This window comes from Pinus tabuliformis, chromosome 9, assembly GCF_031772625.1.
Source record: "Pinus tabuliformis cultivar Carrire ecotype Pingquan chromosome 9, CPIR1, whole genome shotgun sequence".
NCBI lineage: Eukaryota > Viridiplantae > Streptophyta > Pinopsida > Pinales > Pinaceae > Pinus > Pinus tabuliformis.
In genome coordinates, this window is record NC_142307.1 from 867,901,573 (window position 1) to 867,920,296 (window position 18,724).

Below are 18,724 nucleotides of genomic sequence, written 5' to 3' on the forward strand. Positions count from 1 at the left end.
AGGCTGCTCTTTAATAATCAATGGCTTCACTGATTTCTTCAACTGTGACTTGGCCTTCTTTTTATCCTTTGCTTCCTTTCGAAGCTGGGCTATTGTGGGCTCTTCATCAACTGATTTTTCTCTTTCTCTAACCGACTGTGGAGTAAGCCCTGTTTTACTCTGGAAACCAGCCATGAAGATAAAAGAGTTCCAATCTCTACCAATTTTCTGAAGACCATCCAGCACTAACAGTTTTACCAAACCATGGTGAAATAATGATGTTTCACAGTCATCCTTTCTTAATTGCACTTTATCACACATTTTGCTGAGACTACGAAATAGGTAAAATGTAATATCTATGGATGCTTTACCAGTAAAATGCAACAACAACTTAAAGTGATAGGAGTAAACCTTGTTATATCTACCCTCACAGGTTAAATACTTTTGAATACATGTGAGAAGAAGAGCATAGTGCTCCTTAAGTGATGATTGAGTTAAATCTATGTGCATTGGTTCAATATGCACTGGCTCCACCTGCTCAAACTCAATGGCCTCAAGCAAATCACTCAAGCTGGCTTTAGATGTAGGGCTTTCCTCAACAGCCAATGCTTTGCCCTTATCTTTACTTACTTGACTCCTTGTCCTAGCTCTAGACATTGTTTTAGATTCACTTGGTCCAGGTACAACTTTCTCATGCTTAGTTTTCTCTTTTGATGATGGCTGAGACTGCTCTTTAATAATCAGTGGCTTCACTGAACTACCTAGAACAGAGGAAGTTGAAAAATTGTCTAGAGCAGAGGTGGCAGAGAAAAGCAAGCAAAAGCACTCCAATAGAACAGTCATTATTTCCCAAGGAGGTAATGTTATAGCCATAAAGGACCAGCTGGAGGCAGAAAAGATTGAAATTGATAAGGTGAAGAAAGCCACTAGGGAGGTTGCAGTCAGATATGCAAACTATCGGAAAGCTGTGTTAAAGGGGAGTAAAAACCTAGTAAGCCAGGTGGATTCAGTAGCTGATGTCTACACATGGACGGTTCCAGTTCTCAAACAGGCCCAATGCATCAGAAAAATAAACATGTGTTTAAAGGCCAAGAACAAAGCCATGAAGAGGAGGATTAAAGAATTGGAATCACAGCTAGGTCAGTGGAAGAAGGTGGAAGAATTAAAGGCTCAGCTAGATCAATTAGCTGATAAATAAAGTTGCTGCTCAAAGAGAGGTATTGTTCTAAGTTTTGTAAAATTTTGGCTTAGTTTCATTATTTTAAAGGCATCTAGACCCCTGCCATATATAAAGGAGTTTTAGCCATTGAAAGTATAAGCAGTGAAAAACTCAGAGCAAATACAAGCTGTATAAACAAAAAACAGCAGTTTCGTAGCGCGCTACGAAACTGCTGTAGGTGCTGTTTTTGAACGAAAACAAACAGTTTGATGGGAGGATCAGATATTTGCCAAAGGAAACACCTAAGGAACATTAAGAAGACCACATGAAGTTAACATAAGCCATTCAAATGATGACAGGTGTGCCTCTTTTGTAAAGTGAAGTGTTTTTGTCTCAAGTTAAAGTTTTCATCATAAAGGCACTTTATGTTCAGTTATTAGGGTTTGGAAGGAGGTGCATACGAGGAGTATTGTTTTGGCTTGCACACCTGTTCATCAACTAAGCCTCCAGCGCATCTGGTATCATGATGGTGCTCTTCATTTTTGGGGTGTTAAAGAGTTGGAAACATGTTTCTACATTTTCGAATAGGTGATGGAAGACAGAGACCGGAAAAACAGGGGTTTGTCTCCTAACATTATTGAACCATCAACGCATCTAGCATCCAAAGCTAGCATGGAACATTGAATCCTCCTCTCAGCTATCTCGGCCAAACTGAAAGGAGACAGGTGTCAAGGAGCAAGAAAGAATCATTCTACGAGGAGGATATAATTAGAGCTTTAGTTTAATTAGGACGCTTTAAAATTCTAGTTTAGCACTTGTTGTATTTAATGAGTCAGTTAAATAGCAGATAAGGGTAATTAGTAGCATTCATTGAGCTCCCCTCATGTTGGAGGAGGAAGCTCAAAGTAGTTAAGGAGATGTTTCTATATATAGAGAAAATTTCGATGTAATGGGGGTTGGATATTTGAGAAAACAAAGTTTATTTTGGCTTGTGTAAAAACTTATTTTCAGAAATACAAATGACTGCTTTTCTTCTCAGGATTCACACAGTGTTTCAAATGCTCAAGATATATGTGGTTTTGTTTTATCCTTTATGTTTTACAACTGTATAGATACACAATCACTCAGAATTCACTTTGCTGCTCTGATTTCCTGTGTGTATTTGTAAGTTGAGGTTTCTATGAGAGGTATTTTGAGTGTTTAAACATTACATGCCCTGACTTCTATGAATGAGTAGTTTATAGTTTGCTGAAATGATGATTAACTCCATGAGCCCAATGGAAGTCTTTGTAATGTCTGTCCAGCCAACATATGTGTTAAATTTACTTTGCAAGAGTTAGCCATCTCATCAATATTTAAAATCAATAACCCTTTGAGAGAGCCCTCTCAGGCTAAGGAGGCTAAGCCTTAGTCAAAAGTCTGGTTTGAAATAGTTACACAGAGTCTAACTGATCAGCAGCCTTTCAGTGCTTGATTTTGTGATCTTTAAGAAATTCTTTGCAGGGGTTCAAATCAAATTTAAAGTTCTTAAACCACTCTTCTCCCCCCCTTGGAATCTCAGTTACAGAAGCGATGGCCTCAGGGGACACTTGAATCTCTAGCATAGCAACTTTAGAACTCAAACTGGTGAAATTTAAGGCAAAATCCTTTGTTACCTGAGCATGGCCACCCTGCAGCTTCTCACAGAAATTCCAACAACCGGCATCCTTGAAGGCTTTCTTCACGCCTTCATCTCTTAGTGCGAGATCCAAACCTTCAGGCTCTGTTCTTTGACATTTCCCAGACCTATGCCCCTTCCTCTCCATTTGCCTTTGAAATTTCCGCACAGTCAATTACCAATAGCTCCAACTAAACTGATGTTTCAGTTCTTTTTCACTCAGGCTCACTTGCAATTCAGGCTCACTTGATAAACTCGGGCTCGCTTGCAATTCAAATATCTCATTACCCAGGCTGGTCATTTACGCAGCATTTAAGATCATCATGCAAAATCTATGCACGACAAAACCAATTTGAATAATATTAATGTGCATGCCTACAAACCTATTGGTGGAGTGATGGTTTATGAGTATTTGGGAGGTACGCCAACTGACATGAATGGACGGGAACGATGACTCAACAACTGACATGACCCTCTGAAAAATATCTGCTGCAAAATGCAGGAATCCGCGATTTCGCAGCGCGGCTAGTTTTGAATTGTCAAAATGTGCTGCGAAATGGCTTGATGGTGACATGCTGCAGAATGGCTAAACCATGATTATGCAGCGAAATTGACCAATAAGAAACTGCGCTACAAAATTACGGAAATACGCTGCAAAACTGACCAATAGGAGGCTGCGTTGCGAAATTATGGAAAGGATTGGTGATATGAATGAGACAAGACATGACTTATGAAAACATGATGGCGGAGGATGACCCATAAGATTAGAACACATTTTACATCAAACCGCTTTAAAATTCCAATCCTAAGTAAGAAACATAGAATAACAACATTTTGACACCCCCTTTTGACATTAAACTTGGACAAAAAACTATATATACAAATGTTTAAAGTTCTAAGTGATAACAGACCCAATTGAGATTAAAGCAAGGGACACTGTCCTATTAATTGGAGGAATTTTCCTATAAAGGAAACTCATCCATGCAGAAGGAATTAACTCCTTTAGGATTGCGCAATTAATTCAGAGGTCAGTGTTGTGTGTGAGGTGAGAATCATAGAGGTTGCAGCTGGAGGACTGAGGAGAAACTGCGCAAGGAAATAGGAGGCTTGGAGGACTGAAGGAAGGCATATGTGTTGTCTATTCTGTCTATGAGCAGCAGAGAGGGATTGTACTGTGAGTTGGATATCTTGAGAGCTAAAGATTTGTGTAATCCTGGGATATTTCCACTTGTATGATAATACAGATAGCGGGGTTTTTAGCTGAGGCTTTCCCCAAAGTATTCCTCTGTGTTTCATATGTATGATTTCTTATTCTCTATTATATGTGTTCCGATTGATCTTGCTCAAATTTATTAAGCTTCCGCAAAGTTTGATAGTAGAACTAGATCAAGTATTTTTCTTTAGTACATTGCATTATCAGGTGATCTACAGTGAGAATTTCTACATGGTATTAGAGCTAGCTGATCTATAGAGAATTTCTACATGGTATCAGAGCAAAGGTGATCAAAACAGAGAACAGTATACAAAGAAGGGAGAAGTTCGAAGGTTGAAATTCTTGATTGTAGGAACAAAATCGATTTCTTATCACATCTCAAAGTTCACCAATGGCGTTCAATGGCTTGAGACTCGAGTACGCCCTGGATGGCAGCTCGAATTACATAGTTTGGAAGGATTGCATGGAAGCGATATTAGAGGACAACGGTTTGAAGGACTTCATTGATCAAGAAGTCCCCAAGTCGGTAGTAGCTAATGCTCAAGAATTGGCGGAATGGAAGAAATGTGTGGCAGGAGTGAGGAGGATTCTTCTGGAGGGTGTTTGAGACCACATTGTCTCAAGTATCCATGGGAAGGAGACACCGTTTTCAATGTGGAAGACATTGAAGGATCTATATCAGAACAACAGTGACTAGAGGAAGCTCATGCTAAAGGATAAGCTTCGAAAAATCAAGTGTGAAAAGGGTGACATGATCTCTACATCTCTGAACAAGCTCACCGCCTATAGAGATGAGCTTGGAAGTGTAGGAATCACGGTAGCCAATGATGAAATGGTGAGTCTTTCTCTCCTCGGTCTTCCTAAGAGCTGGCATAGCTACCAGGACTTAGTTAATGGAAGAGAGAAACTGCTAGATTGGGAATGAATATGGTCGGATCTGATGCAGGAGGAGATTAGGAGCACCAGAGATGGTTCTTCATCCAAGGAGGATGAATAAAATCTAGCATTAGCCAGTAAGGCAAGGAAAGTGAAGGAGAAGGATTCTCATTCCAAATTGAGTTCTTCCCATGGTGGGAAGAAGATTGACAAATCTAAAGTGTGATGCTTTAATTGTCATGAGGTGGGCCATTATGCAACAAATTATCCATTGAAGAAATCCAAGAAGGGATCCTTGGAAGGATCTGAAGGTGAGGCCCTAGCCTCTCAGTTTGAATTGGATTTTACCCTCATTGCATGCATGGTTTCATCGATGATGAGTTGTGGTTGGTTTCTTGACAGTGGAGCCTCATTCCACATGACCGATGATAAGATTTTGTTCAATACCTTGGAGGAGAAAGACCTCCAGATGCGCATAGAGATGGGTAATGATGAAAAGTATAGTGTTTCAGGAGTGGGCATGGTTTCTTTTCAGAAGGAGCATGGAGCTCTCATTACCTTGACATGTGAAGTATGTGCTTAGACTGAAGAAGAACTTGGTATCGATCGTGATGCTGGAGGACAAAGGCTACGATGTTGTCTTTAGTAAGGGAAAGGTTTTCCTTAGACACATCACCATGAGACAGGTGAAGCACATTGGTTCACGAGTCAAGAACCTGTATGCTCTTGAGGTTCAATATGCATGCAAATCCTTGAGGAGCAAGGCAACCGTTGGAGACTTGGTTGTTGAGAGGGAGAGTACATTACCTCTCAACATGCAGTGCAAGAAGAAGTCTCAAATAATTGTGGAGGAGCCACAGTTGGTGAAGCAACTTCAGGAGGTTGTGGAGTAGCCACAATTGGAGAAGCTGAGAGGAGACTGATTCGAGGCATCCACTCATGTAGAGACCTCCAGTAAGGGGAAATTTCGAGCCAAGTGGGCGATCACATGCAGCCATACCTCCAGGTGTGAGGTGGGGCAATGTGAAGTGATAGTCCCAAGAGGGCTAAAATAGGGGTAGGATCCTTGAGGTACCCAGCCTCTTTGATTAGACCTTGCTATGAGAGCCCCGACGAGGAGTAGCAAGACTAGCTGAGTGGGTGGAGACAAATGCAGATGGATCGGCAAAGGGAGCTTCAACATCAGAGGGTGTTTCTAGCCCAACAGGGAGGTTAGTTGGGAGATCAGTTACTTACTTTCAGTAACTGAGTTGCAGTGCAGTAGTGGGCACACAATGCAAAATGATGAGAGGAGGTGCAGTGCAGATGCATGCTGGGAGATAGGACCAACAGCAGCACAAATATAGCAAGAGGAATCAGTGTGATTGATGTGGTCAGAGATCAAAGTGATAGAGGCTAGAGCAGTCAGATACTGAAGAGCACAGAGGTGTATAGTTTTTAGTCGACAAAGGCAATAGAAGTCAGAGACTTTGATGACAGAGGCATCATTTTGATTCAGGTTGTATATTTTTTGTTTCTGGAGTTGCTGCAACAAAAACACGTGAGAGAAGTGTTGTATGCTGAACATTGAAAAGGTTCAGGATCGGGTTTGAGTTGAATGCCTTTCTTGTTGAGAGGGAGTGTTGAAAATAGCAACAAGAAATGCTAAAAATAGAATTTCTATAAATAGCATTTCAGGATATACTCCAACTGTGTTGGAAATAGCAAAAAATAGAAATGCTAAAAATAACATTGCTATAAATAGAATTTCAGGATATATTCCAATTTTGATTTCTCCTTGAATCAAAATTGAGAATTAAAATTTGAATTTAGTCTCACTAGCTATTTGAAAAATAATTAATTAAATTCATCTTGAGTTAATTAGTTGGAGAAAATCAAACATGAAGTCTTTTTAAAGACATGCAACAGTTATCACTTTGATTGAGGAAGTTATCCCTTAATCAAGGAGATAAGGATAAGTTGTATTTGAGTTGTAATTAGTTAGCTTAGTTAACTGAGTTAAGTCTAGTTAAATTATTTCCAAACAGTTGGAGGAACTAATTGTGAGTTCAGTCAATTATTGCATGCATGCATGCAACTAGTGTTCTCCAGATAACTGAATATTCCCTCATAAATAACTCATGCATGTCAGTTCAAACAAAGACCCAGTTGAGATTAAAGGAAGGGAAAATGTATTATCAGTTGGAGGAATCTTCCTATAAAGGAAACTCATCCATGCAGACGGAATTAACTCCTTTGAGATTGTGCAGTTAATTCAGAGGTCAATGTTGTGTGTGAGGTGAGAATCACACAGGTTGTAGTTGAAGGACCCAGGAGAAACTGCGCAAGGAAATAGGAGGCTTGGAGGACTGAAGGAAGGCATATGTGTTGTCTATTCTGTCTATGAGCAGCAGAGAGGGATTGTATTGAGAGCTAGATAGCTTGAGAGCTAAATCTTTGTGTAATCCTAAGATATTTCCACTTGTTTGATAATACAAATAGCAAGGTTTTTAGCTGAGGTTTTCCTTAGATTATTCTTCTGTGTTTCATATGTGTGATTTCTTCTTCTCTATTATATGTGTTTTGATTGATCTTGCTCAAATTGATTAATCTTTCGCAAAGTTTGATAGTAGAAGTAGATCAAGTATTTTGCTTTAATACATTGCATTATCAGGTGATCTATAGTGAGAATTTCTACACTTGGAAGTGTGGGAATAACTACTATCGATGATGATATGGTTAGCCTGACTCTCCTTGGCCTTCCAAAGAGCTGGAATAGCTACCAGGACTCTGTGAATGGAAGGGAGAAACTGTTGTATTGGGAACGATAGTGGTCGGATCTTATGCAGGAGGAGATCAAGAGGAGCACATGAGATGGTTCTTCATCCAAGGATGATGATGAAGAAAATTTATCCTTAGTGAGTAAGGCAAGGAAAGAGAAGGGGAAGGCATCCCATTCCGAATCGAATTCTTCTCATGGAGGGAAGAAGGTAGACAAGTCTAAAGTGAGATGTTTTAATTGTCACAAGATGGGTCATTATGCGACTAATTGCCCATCGAAGAAGTCTAAGAAGGAATCCTCGGAAGGATTGGAAGGTGAGGCGTTAGCCTCTCAGTTTGATATTGACTTCACAGTCATCGCATGCATGGTGTCATCGATGATGGGTTGTGGTTGGTATCTTGACAATGGAGCCTCATTCCACATGACAGGGGATAAAAGTTTATTTAGTACCTTGGAGGAGAAATACCTCAAGATGTGCATCGAGATGGGTGATGACGAAAGGTTTAGTGTTTCAGGATTGGCACGGTTGCATTTTAGAGGGAGCATGGAGCTCTTATCACCTTCACCGATGTGAAGTATGTGCCTGGACTGAAGAAGATCTTGGTATCGGTCACGATGTTGGAGGACAAAGGCTACGATGTTGTCTTTAGTAAGGGAAAGTTTTTACTTAGACACATCACCACGAGATAGGTGAAACAGATCAGTTCACGAGTCAAGAACCTGTATGCTCTTGAGGTTCAAGATGCATGCAAATCCTTGAGGAGCAAGACAAATGTTAGAGACTTGGTGGTTGAGAGGGAGAGTAAATTACCTCTCAACATGCAGTCTAGAAGAAGTCTTAGACAAGTGTGGAGGAGCCACAATTAGAGTTAGCAGAGGGATCACATGCAGCCATACCTCCAAGTGTGAGGTGGGGAGATGTGAAGTGATAGTTTCAAGAAGGCTGAAATTGGGCAGGGTCCATTGAAAAGTTTTATCTCATGGATCGTACCTTGCTACAACAACCTAAAGTACATATTAGCGGGAGGAATCACTGGGATTGATGCAATCAGAGATCAAACTGACAGAGGCTAGAGCAGTCAAATACTAAAGAGCGCAAAGAAGGATTGACAACAGTGCAGAAAGGTTGAGTCAGCAGAAGCACAAAGTTTTTAGTTGACAAAGGCAATAGCAATCAGAGACTTTGATGACAAATGCATCATACTGATTCAGGTTGGATTTATTTTTTTTGGAGTTGTTGGAGAAACAACACTAGAGAAAAGTGTTGCATGCAAAACATTCCAAGGGTTCAAGATCGAGATCGAGTTGAATTCCTTTCTTGTTGAGAGGGAGTGTTGAAAATAACAACAAGAAATGATAAAAATAGAATCCAAAATATTCCAATTTTAATTTGTCCTTGAATTAAAATTGTGAATTAAAATCGAATTTAGTCTCACCAGCTGCTTGGAAATAATTAATTAATTCATTATGGATTAATTAGTTGGATAAATTCAAGTTAGAATTCTTTCTGAAGTCATGCAACAATTATCCCTTAAATTAAGGAGATTATCCCTTAATTAAGGAGATAAGAATGAGTTATATTTGAGTTGTAATTAGTTAGCTCAGTTTACTGAGTTAAGTCCAGTTAAATTAGTTCCAAACTGTTTGAGTAACTAATTGTGAGTTATTAGTCAGTTGATGCATGCATGCACTCAACTAGTGTACTCTAGATAACTAAAGAATCCCTCATCAGAAACTCATGCATGTCTGTTTTGAGAAAGACCCAGTTGAGCTAAATGTCAAGAAAAGGTTACTATCAGTTGCATGTGTTCTCCTATAAAGGAAACTCATCCATGCAGTCAAAGAAAAGGTTCCTTAAGGATTGCACAATTCTGACATTGTGTTAGAGAAGTGTGTGAGAGCAATGTTACACTGGGTGAAGGAGATCATCCCAAAGGTAACTGCGCAAGGAAACAGGAGCTTGGAGGGAAGAGGAGAAGGCTTGTGAGAAGCCAAGTTTGCCTATGAGCATCCAGGAGTATTGTACTGAGAGCTGGCTAGCTATGAGAGCTAAGGCTATGTATAATTTTGATGCATTTCCACCTTGTATGATAATAAAAATAGTGGGGTTTTTAGCTGAGGCTTTCCCCTGAGTATTCGTCTGTGTTTCATGTGAAATGATTCTTCTTCTGGTTATATGTGTTCAACTCGATTCTTGCTCTATCTTTAAGCTTCCAAAAATTGATAGTAGAAGTAGATTATAGTATTTTTCTTTGGTATATTGCATTATCGAGTTAATCTACAGTCATATTTTCTACATGGTATCAAAGCTAGCTGATCTATAGAGAAATTTCTCCATGGTATCATAGCTAACTGATCTATAGAGAAATTTCTACATGGTATCAAAGCCTAGTTTATCGGAGTAGTGAACAACATACAGAGAAGAGAATTATAAGTTTGAAGTTTGGGGTTGCAGGTGCAAATCGAATTCCTATCACACTTCAAGGTTGGCCAATGGAATTCTATGGCTTGAGACTTGAGTATGCCTTGGAAGGCAGCTCAAATTACATAGCATAGAAAGATCGCATCGACGCTCTATTAGAAGACAATGTCTTGAAGGATATCATTGATCGAGAAATCCAAAAGCCAGGTTCAACTAATGCAAAAGAGTTGGTTGAGTGGAAGAAGTGTGTGGTGAGAGTGAGACGGATCATCCTTGAGGGAGTTCGAGACCATATTGTCTCGAGTCACCATGGGAAGGATACCCCATATTCAATTTGGAAGACATTGAAGGACCTTTACCAGAACAATAGCAACCAGAGGAAATTGGTGCTCAAGGATAAGCTTCAAAGAAGCAAGATGGAGAACAACGATACTATTTCCACATATCTAAACAAGCTTACCACCTATAGAGATGAGCTTGGAAGTGTGGGAATAACTACTGCTGATGATGATATGGTCAACCTCGCTCTCCTTGGCCTTCCAAAGAGATAGAATAGCTACCAAGACTCTATGAATGGAAGGGAGAAACTGCTAGATTAGGAATGACTGTGGTCATATCTCATGTAGGAGGAGATCAGGAGGAGCACACGAGATGGTTCTTCATCCAAGGATGATGATGAAGAAAATATGGCCTTAGCGAGTAAGGCAAGGAAAGGTAAGGGGAAGGTGTCACATTCTGAAATGAATTCTTCTCATGGAGGGAAGACGGTTGACAAGTCTAAAGTGAGATGCTTTAATTGTCACGAGATGGGTCATTATGCAACTAATTTCCCATCGAAGAAGTCAAAGAAGGGATCCTTAGAAGGATCAGAAGGTGAGGCATTAGCCTCTCAATTTGAGATGGACTTCACTCTCATTGCATGCATAGTGTCATTGATGATGGGTTGTGGTTGGTATCTTGATAGTGGAGCCTCATTCCACATGACCAACGATAAAATTTTATTCAATACCTTGGAGGAGAAAGACCTCAAGATGTGCATCGAGATGGGTGACGATGAAAGGTTTAGTGTTTCAGGACTAGGCATAGTTGCTTTTCAGAGGGAGCATGGAGCTCCTATCACCTTGACCAATGTGAACTATGTGCCTGGACTGAAGAAGAACTTGGTATCGGTCACGATGTTGCAAGACAAAGGTTATGATGTTGTCTTTAGTAAGGGAAAGGTTTTCCTTCGACACATCACCACGAGACAGGTGAAACAGATCGGTTCATGATTCAAGAACCTGTATTCTCTTGAGGTTCAATATGCATCCAAAGCCTTGAGGAGCAAGTAAAATGTTAGAGACTTGGTGGTTGAGAGGGAGAGTAAATTACCTCTCAACATGTAGTCCCAGAAGAAGTCTTAGACAATTATGGAGGAGCCATAATTAGAGTCAGCAGAGGGATCACATGTAGCCATACCTCCAGGTGTGAGGTGGGGCGATGTGAAGTGATAGTCTCAAGAAGGCTAAAATTGGGCAGGGTCCATTGAGAAGTTTTATCTCATGGATCGTACCTTGCTATGGGAGCCCAAAGTACATAGTAGCGGAAGGAATTAGTGGGATTGATGCAGTCAAATATCAAAGTGACAGAGGCTAGAGCAGTCAGATACTAAAGAGCACAGAGAAGGACTGATAATAGTGCAAAAAGGCTGAGTCAGCAAAAGTGAAAAGTTTTCAGTTGACAGAGGCAATAGCAGTCAAAGATTTTGATGATAGATACATCATTCTGATTCAGGTTGGATTTTTTTTCTTTTTGGAGTTGCTAGAGCAACAACACTAGAGAGAAGTGTTGCATGTAGAACATTCCAAAGGTTCAGGATTGAGATCGAGTTGAATTCCTTTCTTGTTGAGAGGGAGTGTTGAAAATAGCAACAAGAAATGATAAAAATAGAATCCAGAATATTCCAATTTTAATTTGTCCTTGAATTAAAATTGTGAATTAAAATTGAATTTAGTCTCACCAGTTGCTTGGAAATAATTAATTAATTCGTTATGGATTAATTAGTTGGATAAATTCAAGTTAGAAGTCTTTTTGAAGTCATGCAATAGTTATCCCTTAAATTAAGGAGATTATCCCTTAATTAAGGAGATAAGAATGAGTTATATTTGAGTTGTAATTAGTTAGCTCAGTTTACTAAGTTAAGTCCAGTTAAATTAGTTCCAAATTGTTTAAGGAACTAATTGTGAGTTATCAGTCAGTTGATGCATGCATGCACTCAAATAGTGTACTCTAGATAACTGAAGATTCCCTCATCAGAAACTCATGCATGTCTATTTTGAGAAAGACCCAATTGAGCTAAATGTCAAGGATAGGTTACTATCATTTGCATTTGTTTTCCTATAAAGGAAACTCATCCATGCAGTCAAAGAAAAGGTTCCTTAAGGATTGCGCAGTTTTGACAATGTGTTAGAGCAGTGTGTGAGAGCAATGTTACACTGGGTGAAGGAGATCATCCCAGAGGTAACTGCAAAAGGAAGTAGGAGCTTGGAGGGCAGAGGAGAAGGCTTGTGAGAAGCCAAGTTTGCCTGTGAGCATCCAGGAGGATTGTACTGAGAGCTGGCTAGCTATGAGAGCTAAGGCTTTGTATAATTCTGATGTATTTCCACCTTGTATGATAATACAGATAGTGGGGTTTTTAGCTGAGGCTTTCCCCTAAGTAATCTTCTGTCTTTCATGTGCATTGATTCTTCTTTTGGTTATATGTGTTCACCTCGATTCTTGCTCTATCTTTAAGCTTCCGCAAATTGATAGTATAAGTAGATTATAGTATTTTTCTTTGGTTTATTGCATTATCAAGTTAATATACAGTTAGATTTTCTACATTTTTGAGCAGAGTTTTTCAAAAATCCCGTTTGGGTGGATTGGTATGAGATCCATTTATTGGGGAGGAGGTCGGGCAGTCAAACCCCGCCCCCTCCCATTTTACATAAAAAAAAAATTAATTTTAGAAGGGAGGTCGAGTTGGGCCTGCCTTGGGCGGCCTACCCACCTCACCTTCGCTCTAATGGCGGCCCATATCCCTATTCACGTGGGTGGTGGTTGTTTAATGGGGGTTGGGTCTCTGCCCCAAGGGCTAGCCCACTGTCTTATTTGCTACGCTGTGTAATGGTTCCATGGTATGGGGGGAGGGGCTGGGGTAGTGGCCTAGCCCTCCATAATATTAGATATGATAAGTGTTGGGGTGGCGGGGTTGGTGGCTTGCCACCCTTTTCTTTTAATAATTTTTGTTTTAATATAAAAATATGCCCATTTTGAAAATCCGGAATTTGGACCGAAGGAGACTTTTTAACGAGGTGAAAGTTTCACCTGGAATTTCGCAGGAGATGCCCTGGTTCCGTCAGCTGGAAAAATTCCAAATTATGTCGCCATTAATCCTGCCCAGTCAGCAAAAGTCAACCAAAACTTTGACTACCTCTATCTTCCTCATCCGAACTCGGATTGGAGTGTCGTTCATACCGTTGGAATCATGGTGATGAGCACTTCGATATGATGTCAAGTTAATCATCTTTATGCCACTTTGAATTTTGATCCTTTTCCATGCCACTGGTGTCTGGAGATCCACCTGGATCACCTCACCCCAGGAAGAGCATCTCTTGTACCTAAACGAATTGATGAGACTCGCAGTCTTGCTGCTCTGGTGATTGAAGCACAGAAAAAGCGGGTCAAATCCCACTTTGATCAGTCTGTCTCTCCTCGAGCCTTTTCTGAGGATGATTTGGTTCTTTTGTCTGATCAGGATAGTGATAAGCTTGTAGAAATTTTGAATAATATGACACTTATTCACAGAGATTATCCCGATTATACACTATTGCGGAATACATGCACAACACATAACCTCCTCTACGTTGATCATCAATTTTGCGGAATTAAAAACAATGAAACACCAACCGCATGCGCACATTAACACAGTATGTAACCCGAGGAAAGCATATAGCTGAAAACCCCACACTATTTGTATATTATAATGATTGAGAACATGTAACAATACATAGTACAATACTCCTCACAAGTACTCAATACTATCTCCACATGTTACACACAAACTAGCTCAGATCTGAATCAATCACAGGTTCAAATTTCCTCCACTGCTTGCTTGCCTCCACTGCACAATCCTGCATGAGAATAGTGATGAATGGCTGAACCAAACTCGTATTTCCTTGGCTGAACCACGCAATCCTCATTGGCAATACTCAATCCATGCATGTGCAAAATCTCATGCACAACTATAGTCACAACTGATAGCAATCTCAACCTCTAACACCTGTCTCCACTGAACTGTCCATGCACTGAGTTAACTGATGTATTCTTTAGTTGCTTTATGAGTTAATAATTAGTGAATTAATTTAACAATTAATTCACATCACTCATCACTAGGGTATTCTGCAGTTAGACTAAATACAACTAGTTTAACCAAGTCAAACTGAACACAACTCCATCAACTCCACAATCAACTCCACCAAAACCAATCACATGAGTTCTATCTGAAGTCCACCATGCAATAGCTCAACTGACCCACAAGAAAAGTGTATTTCCTTCTGACAGCTGCATGTGCCACATCCATAGCTCGAACTGAAGTACTCCAAGAGGATAAGATAATGTTTATAGTCCAAATATTATTAAGAGCTAATAATATTCGACTGTTCTATTTTTAGCCTGGCACTCTAAAAATAGACTCCGCCCATATGTCTAAAAATAGAAGTCCATCTATTTTTACCAACATGACCAATCATCCACAAATAGCATCCTGCAACTCATAGACCATGATCCATATGTCTAAAAATAGACTTTACGCCAAAAATAGCCTACGGGCCCACTTAGTGAAGGCGACTCCTTTTCACTAAGCTCCATCATCTTGTTGCATTTTCAACACTCCCTCTCAACAAGATATGGATTATCTGCAACCCATATCCTTCAACTCTAGAATGTTCTGCATGCAAGACATTTGCCCGGTTCACTTTATCCAACAACACTTGGAACAAAAACACTCCCAACTGACCACTCTGTTGGGCTAGGAACATACTCTGATGCTGAAGCTCTACCTGCTGCTGACAAGTTCTCCCTCTCTGACATCTATGCTACTACAACATCTCCATGCATCTCGCACCATTGCACACTTCTATGTGCCACCTAGCACTATGCAAAACACTTTTGCCTCTCGCATTGCTGCAGCCTGCTAGCTATGGACTGTCCTGGGATTCCCTACACTGTCACTCTCTCTACCGCTCCATCCGCATCTGTCTCTACCCAATCAGTTAGTTCCTGCTACTCCACATCGGGGCTCCTGTAGCAAGGTCTCATCCAAGAGGTTGGGTACCTCAAGGATCCTGCCCCTCCTCCTTGGGATGATCACTCTATATCGCCCCACCTCCTACCTGGAGGTATGGCTGCATGTGATCCCTCAGCCCACCTGGCTCGAAGTTTTCCCCTACTAGAGGTCTGTGCATGACTAGATGTCTCTACTCGATCTCCTCTCAGCTTCCCTTGTTGTGGCTACTCCACAACCTCCTGAAGCTGCTGCACCAATCGTGGCTCCTCCACAATTGTCTGAGACTTCTTCTGGCTCTGCATGTTGAGAGGTAATATACGCTCCCTCTCAACCACCAAGTCTCCATCAGTTGCCTCGCTAGTCAAGGCTTTTCATGCATCTTAAACCTCAAGAGCATACAGGTTCTTGACCCGTGAACCAATCTGCTTCACCTGTCTAGTGATGATGTGTCTAAGGAAAACCTTTCCCTTACTAAAGACTACATCACAGCCTCTGTCTTCCAACATCGTGATCGACACCAAGTTTCTCTTCAGTCCTGGTACATACTTGACATCGGTCAAGGTAAGGTGAGCTCCATGCTCCCTCTAAAAAATAATCGTGCCTACACCTAAGACACTATACTTCTCATCATTACCCATCACTATGAGTATCTAGAGATCTTTCTCCTCCAAAGTACTGAACAAACTCTTGTCACCGGTCATGTGGAAAGAAGCTCCACTATTAATAAACCAACCACTTCCCACCATGGATGAAACCATGCATGCGAAGAGTGTGAAATCCAACTCAAACTGTGAAGCAAGTGCCTCACCTTCAGATCCTTCATCGGATCCCTTCTTGGATTTCTTCTTTGGGGAATTAGTAGCATAATGGCCCACCTCATGACAACGAAAGCATCTCACCTTCGACTTGTCAACCTTCTGCCCATCATTGGAAGAACTGGATTCAGAAAGAGAACCCTTCTCATTTCCATTCTTCACCTTACTCGCTAAGGCACAGTTCTCCTCATCATGCATGCATGATGAACTGTCTCTGGTGCTCCGTCTCATCTCCTCCTACACAAGATCCGACCAAAGTCTCTCCCATCCTAGCAATTTCTCCCGACCATTGACAGAGTCCTGATAGGAATGCCAACTCTTCAGAAGACCAAGGAGAGCCAAGCTCACCAAGTCCTCATCATCAACAGTCACCCCCACACTTCCTAGCTCATCCCAGCATTGGGTGAACTTCGTGAGATACCTGGGCATACTGTCTCCATTCTCACACTTAATGTTTCTGAGTTTATCCTTGAGCGCCAACTTCCTCTGGTCGCTCTTGCTTTGGAATAAATCTGTCAACGCTTTCACATCAAGTATGGAGAAGCCTTTCCATGCAGGTTGGATACAATGTGATCCTTCACGCCCTCCAACAGAATCCTTTGACACTTTGCTGTCTTCTTTTGCCAAGCCACAGCTTTAGCAGCATCAGTAGGTTTTGGGACCTCAGCCTCTATGAACTCCTTCAACCCATTGTCATCTAGCACCACCTCCATCCTATCTTTCCATGCAATATAATTCGAGTTGCCTTCAAGGGCATACTCCAATTGCAATCCGTTGAAAGACATTTCAACTTTGACACCAAGAAAACACTACTGCAAATTCGAATTCCACCAGCTCAAAACTCAACCGCTTCTGATCTAAAATTCATGAGAACAAAGTATTTCTCATATAGAGATTGACTGTATGGGCTTTTACCGGATATCTCACCTTCCAAAAGAAGGATGAATCCAGAGGCTACCTGGCCCGATTACAGACTCTGCCTGAAGAAATAAAATGTAAACACTTTCTAAATAATAGATCTGATGATAAAATCTGCTCTGATACAATGTAAAAATTTTGAATAATATGACACTTATTCAAAGAGATTATCCTGATTATACACTATTGCGGAATACAAGCACAATACATAACCTCCTCTACGTTGATCATCAATTTTGCGGAATTAAAAACAATGAAACATTAATCGCATGCACACATTAACACAGTATGTAACTCGGGGAAAGCATACAGCTGAAAACCCCACACTATCTGTATATTATAATGATTGAAAACATGTAACAATACATAGTACAATACTCCTCACAAGTATTCAGTACTATCTCCACCTGTTACACACAAACTAGCTCAGATCTGAATCAATCACAAGTTCAAATCTCCTCCGCTGCTTTCCTGCCTCCACTGCACAATCTTGCATGAGAATAGTGATGAATGGCTAAACCAAACTCGTATTTCCTTGGCTGAACCATGTAATCCTCGTTGGCAATACTCAATCCATGCATGTGCAAAATCTCATGCACAACTATAGTCACAACTGATAGCAATCTCAACCTCTAACACCTGTCTCCACTGAACTGTCCATGCACTGAGTTAAATGATGTATTCTTTAGTTGCTTTATGAGTTAATAATTAGTGAATTAATTTAACAATTAATTCACATCACTCATCACTAGTGTATTCTGCAGTTAGACTAAATACAACTAGTTTAACCAAGTCAAACTGAACACAACTCCATCAACTGCACAATCAACTCCACCAAAACCAACCACATGAGTTCTAACTGAAGTCCACCATGCAATAGCTCAAATGACCCACAAGAAAAGCGTATTTCCTTTTGACAGCTGCATGTGCCACATTCGTAGCTCGAATTGAAGTGCTCCAAGAGGATAAGATAATGTTTATAGTCCAAATATTATTAAGAGCTAATAATATTCGACTGTTCTATTTTTAGCCTGGCAGTCTAAAAATAGACTCCGCCCATATGTCTAAAAATAGAAGTCCATATATTTTTACCAACATGACCAATCATCCACAAATAACATCCTGCAACTCATAGACCATGATCCATATGTCTAAAAATAGGCATAGTCTAAAAATAGACTTTGCGCCAAAATTAGCCTGCGGGCCCACTTAGTGAAGGCAACTCCTTTTCACTAAGCTCCATCATCTTGTTGCATTTTCAACAAAGCTAGGGGCAAGCAAGTTCAAACCCATGTGGCATGGGCCCTACATTGTTAAACGTATATTACAGAAAGGGGCCTATGAGCTCATTGACTATGAAGGAAATCTTAGACAAGCCCCGCAACGGGCTTTATCTCAAAAAGTACTATGCTTAGGCCATCTTGCATGGTTACTTTTGTACAATAGTGTGTCATTCATTTTTGTACAGTGTGGTTTGGTGTGTTATTTTGCATGCAAATTCTTTGCTTATTATGTTTTTTCCTGCTTTGTAGATGTTGGTGTCCCCTCCCGTCGATTTCATTGATGGTTCTTGCCATAGTACCTAGAATCTATCATCCACGGCATGGGTCATCTATGAC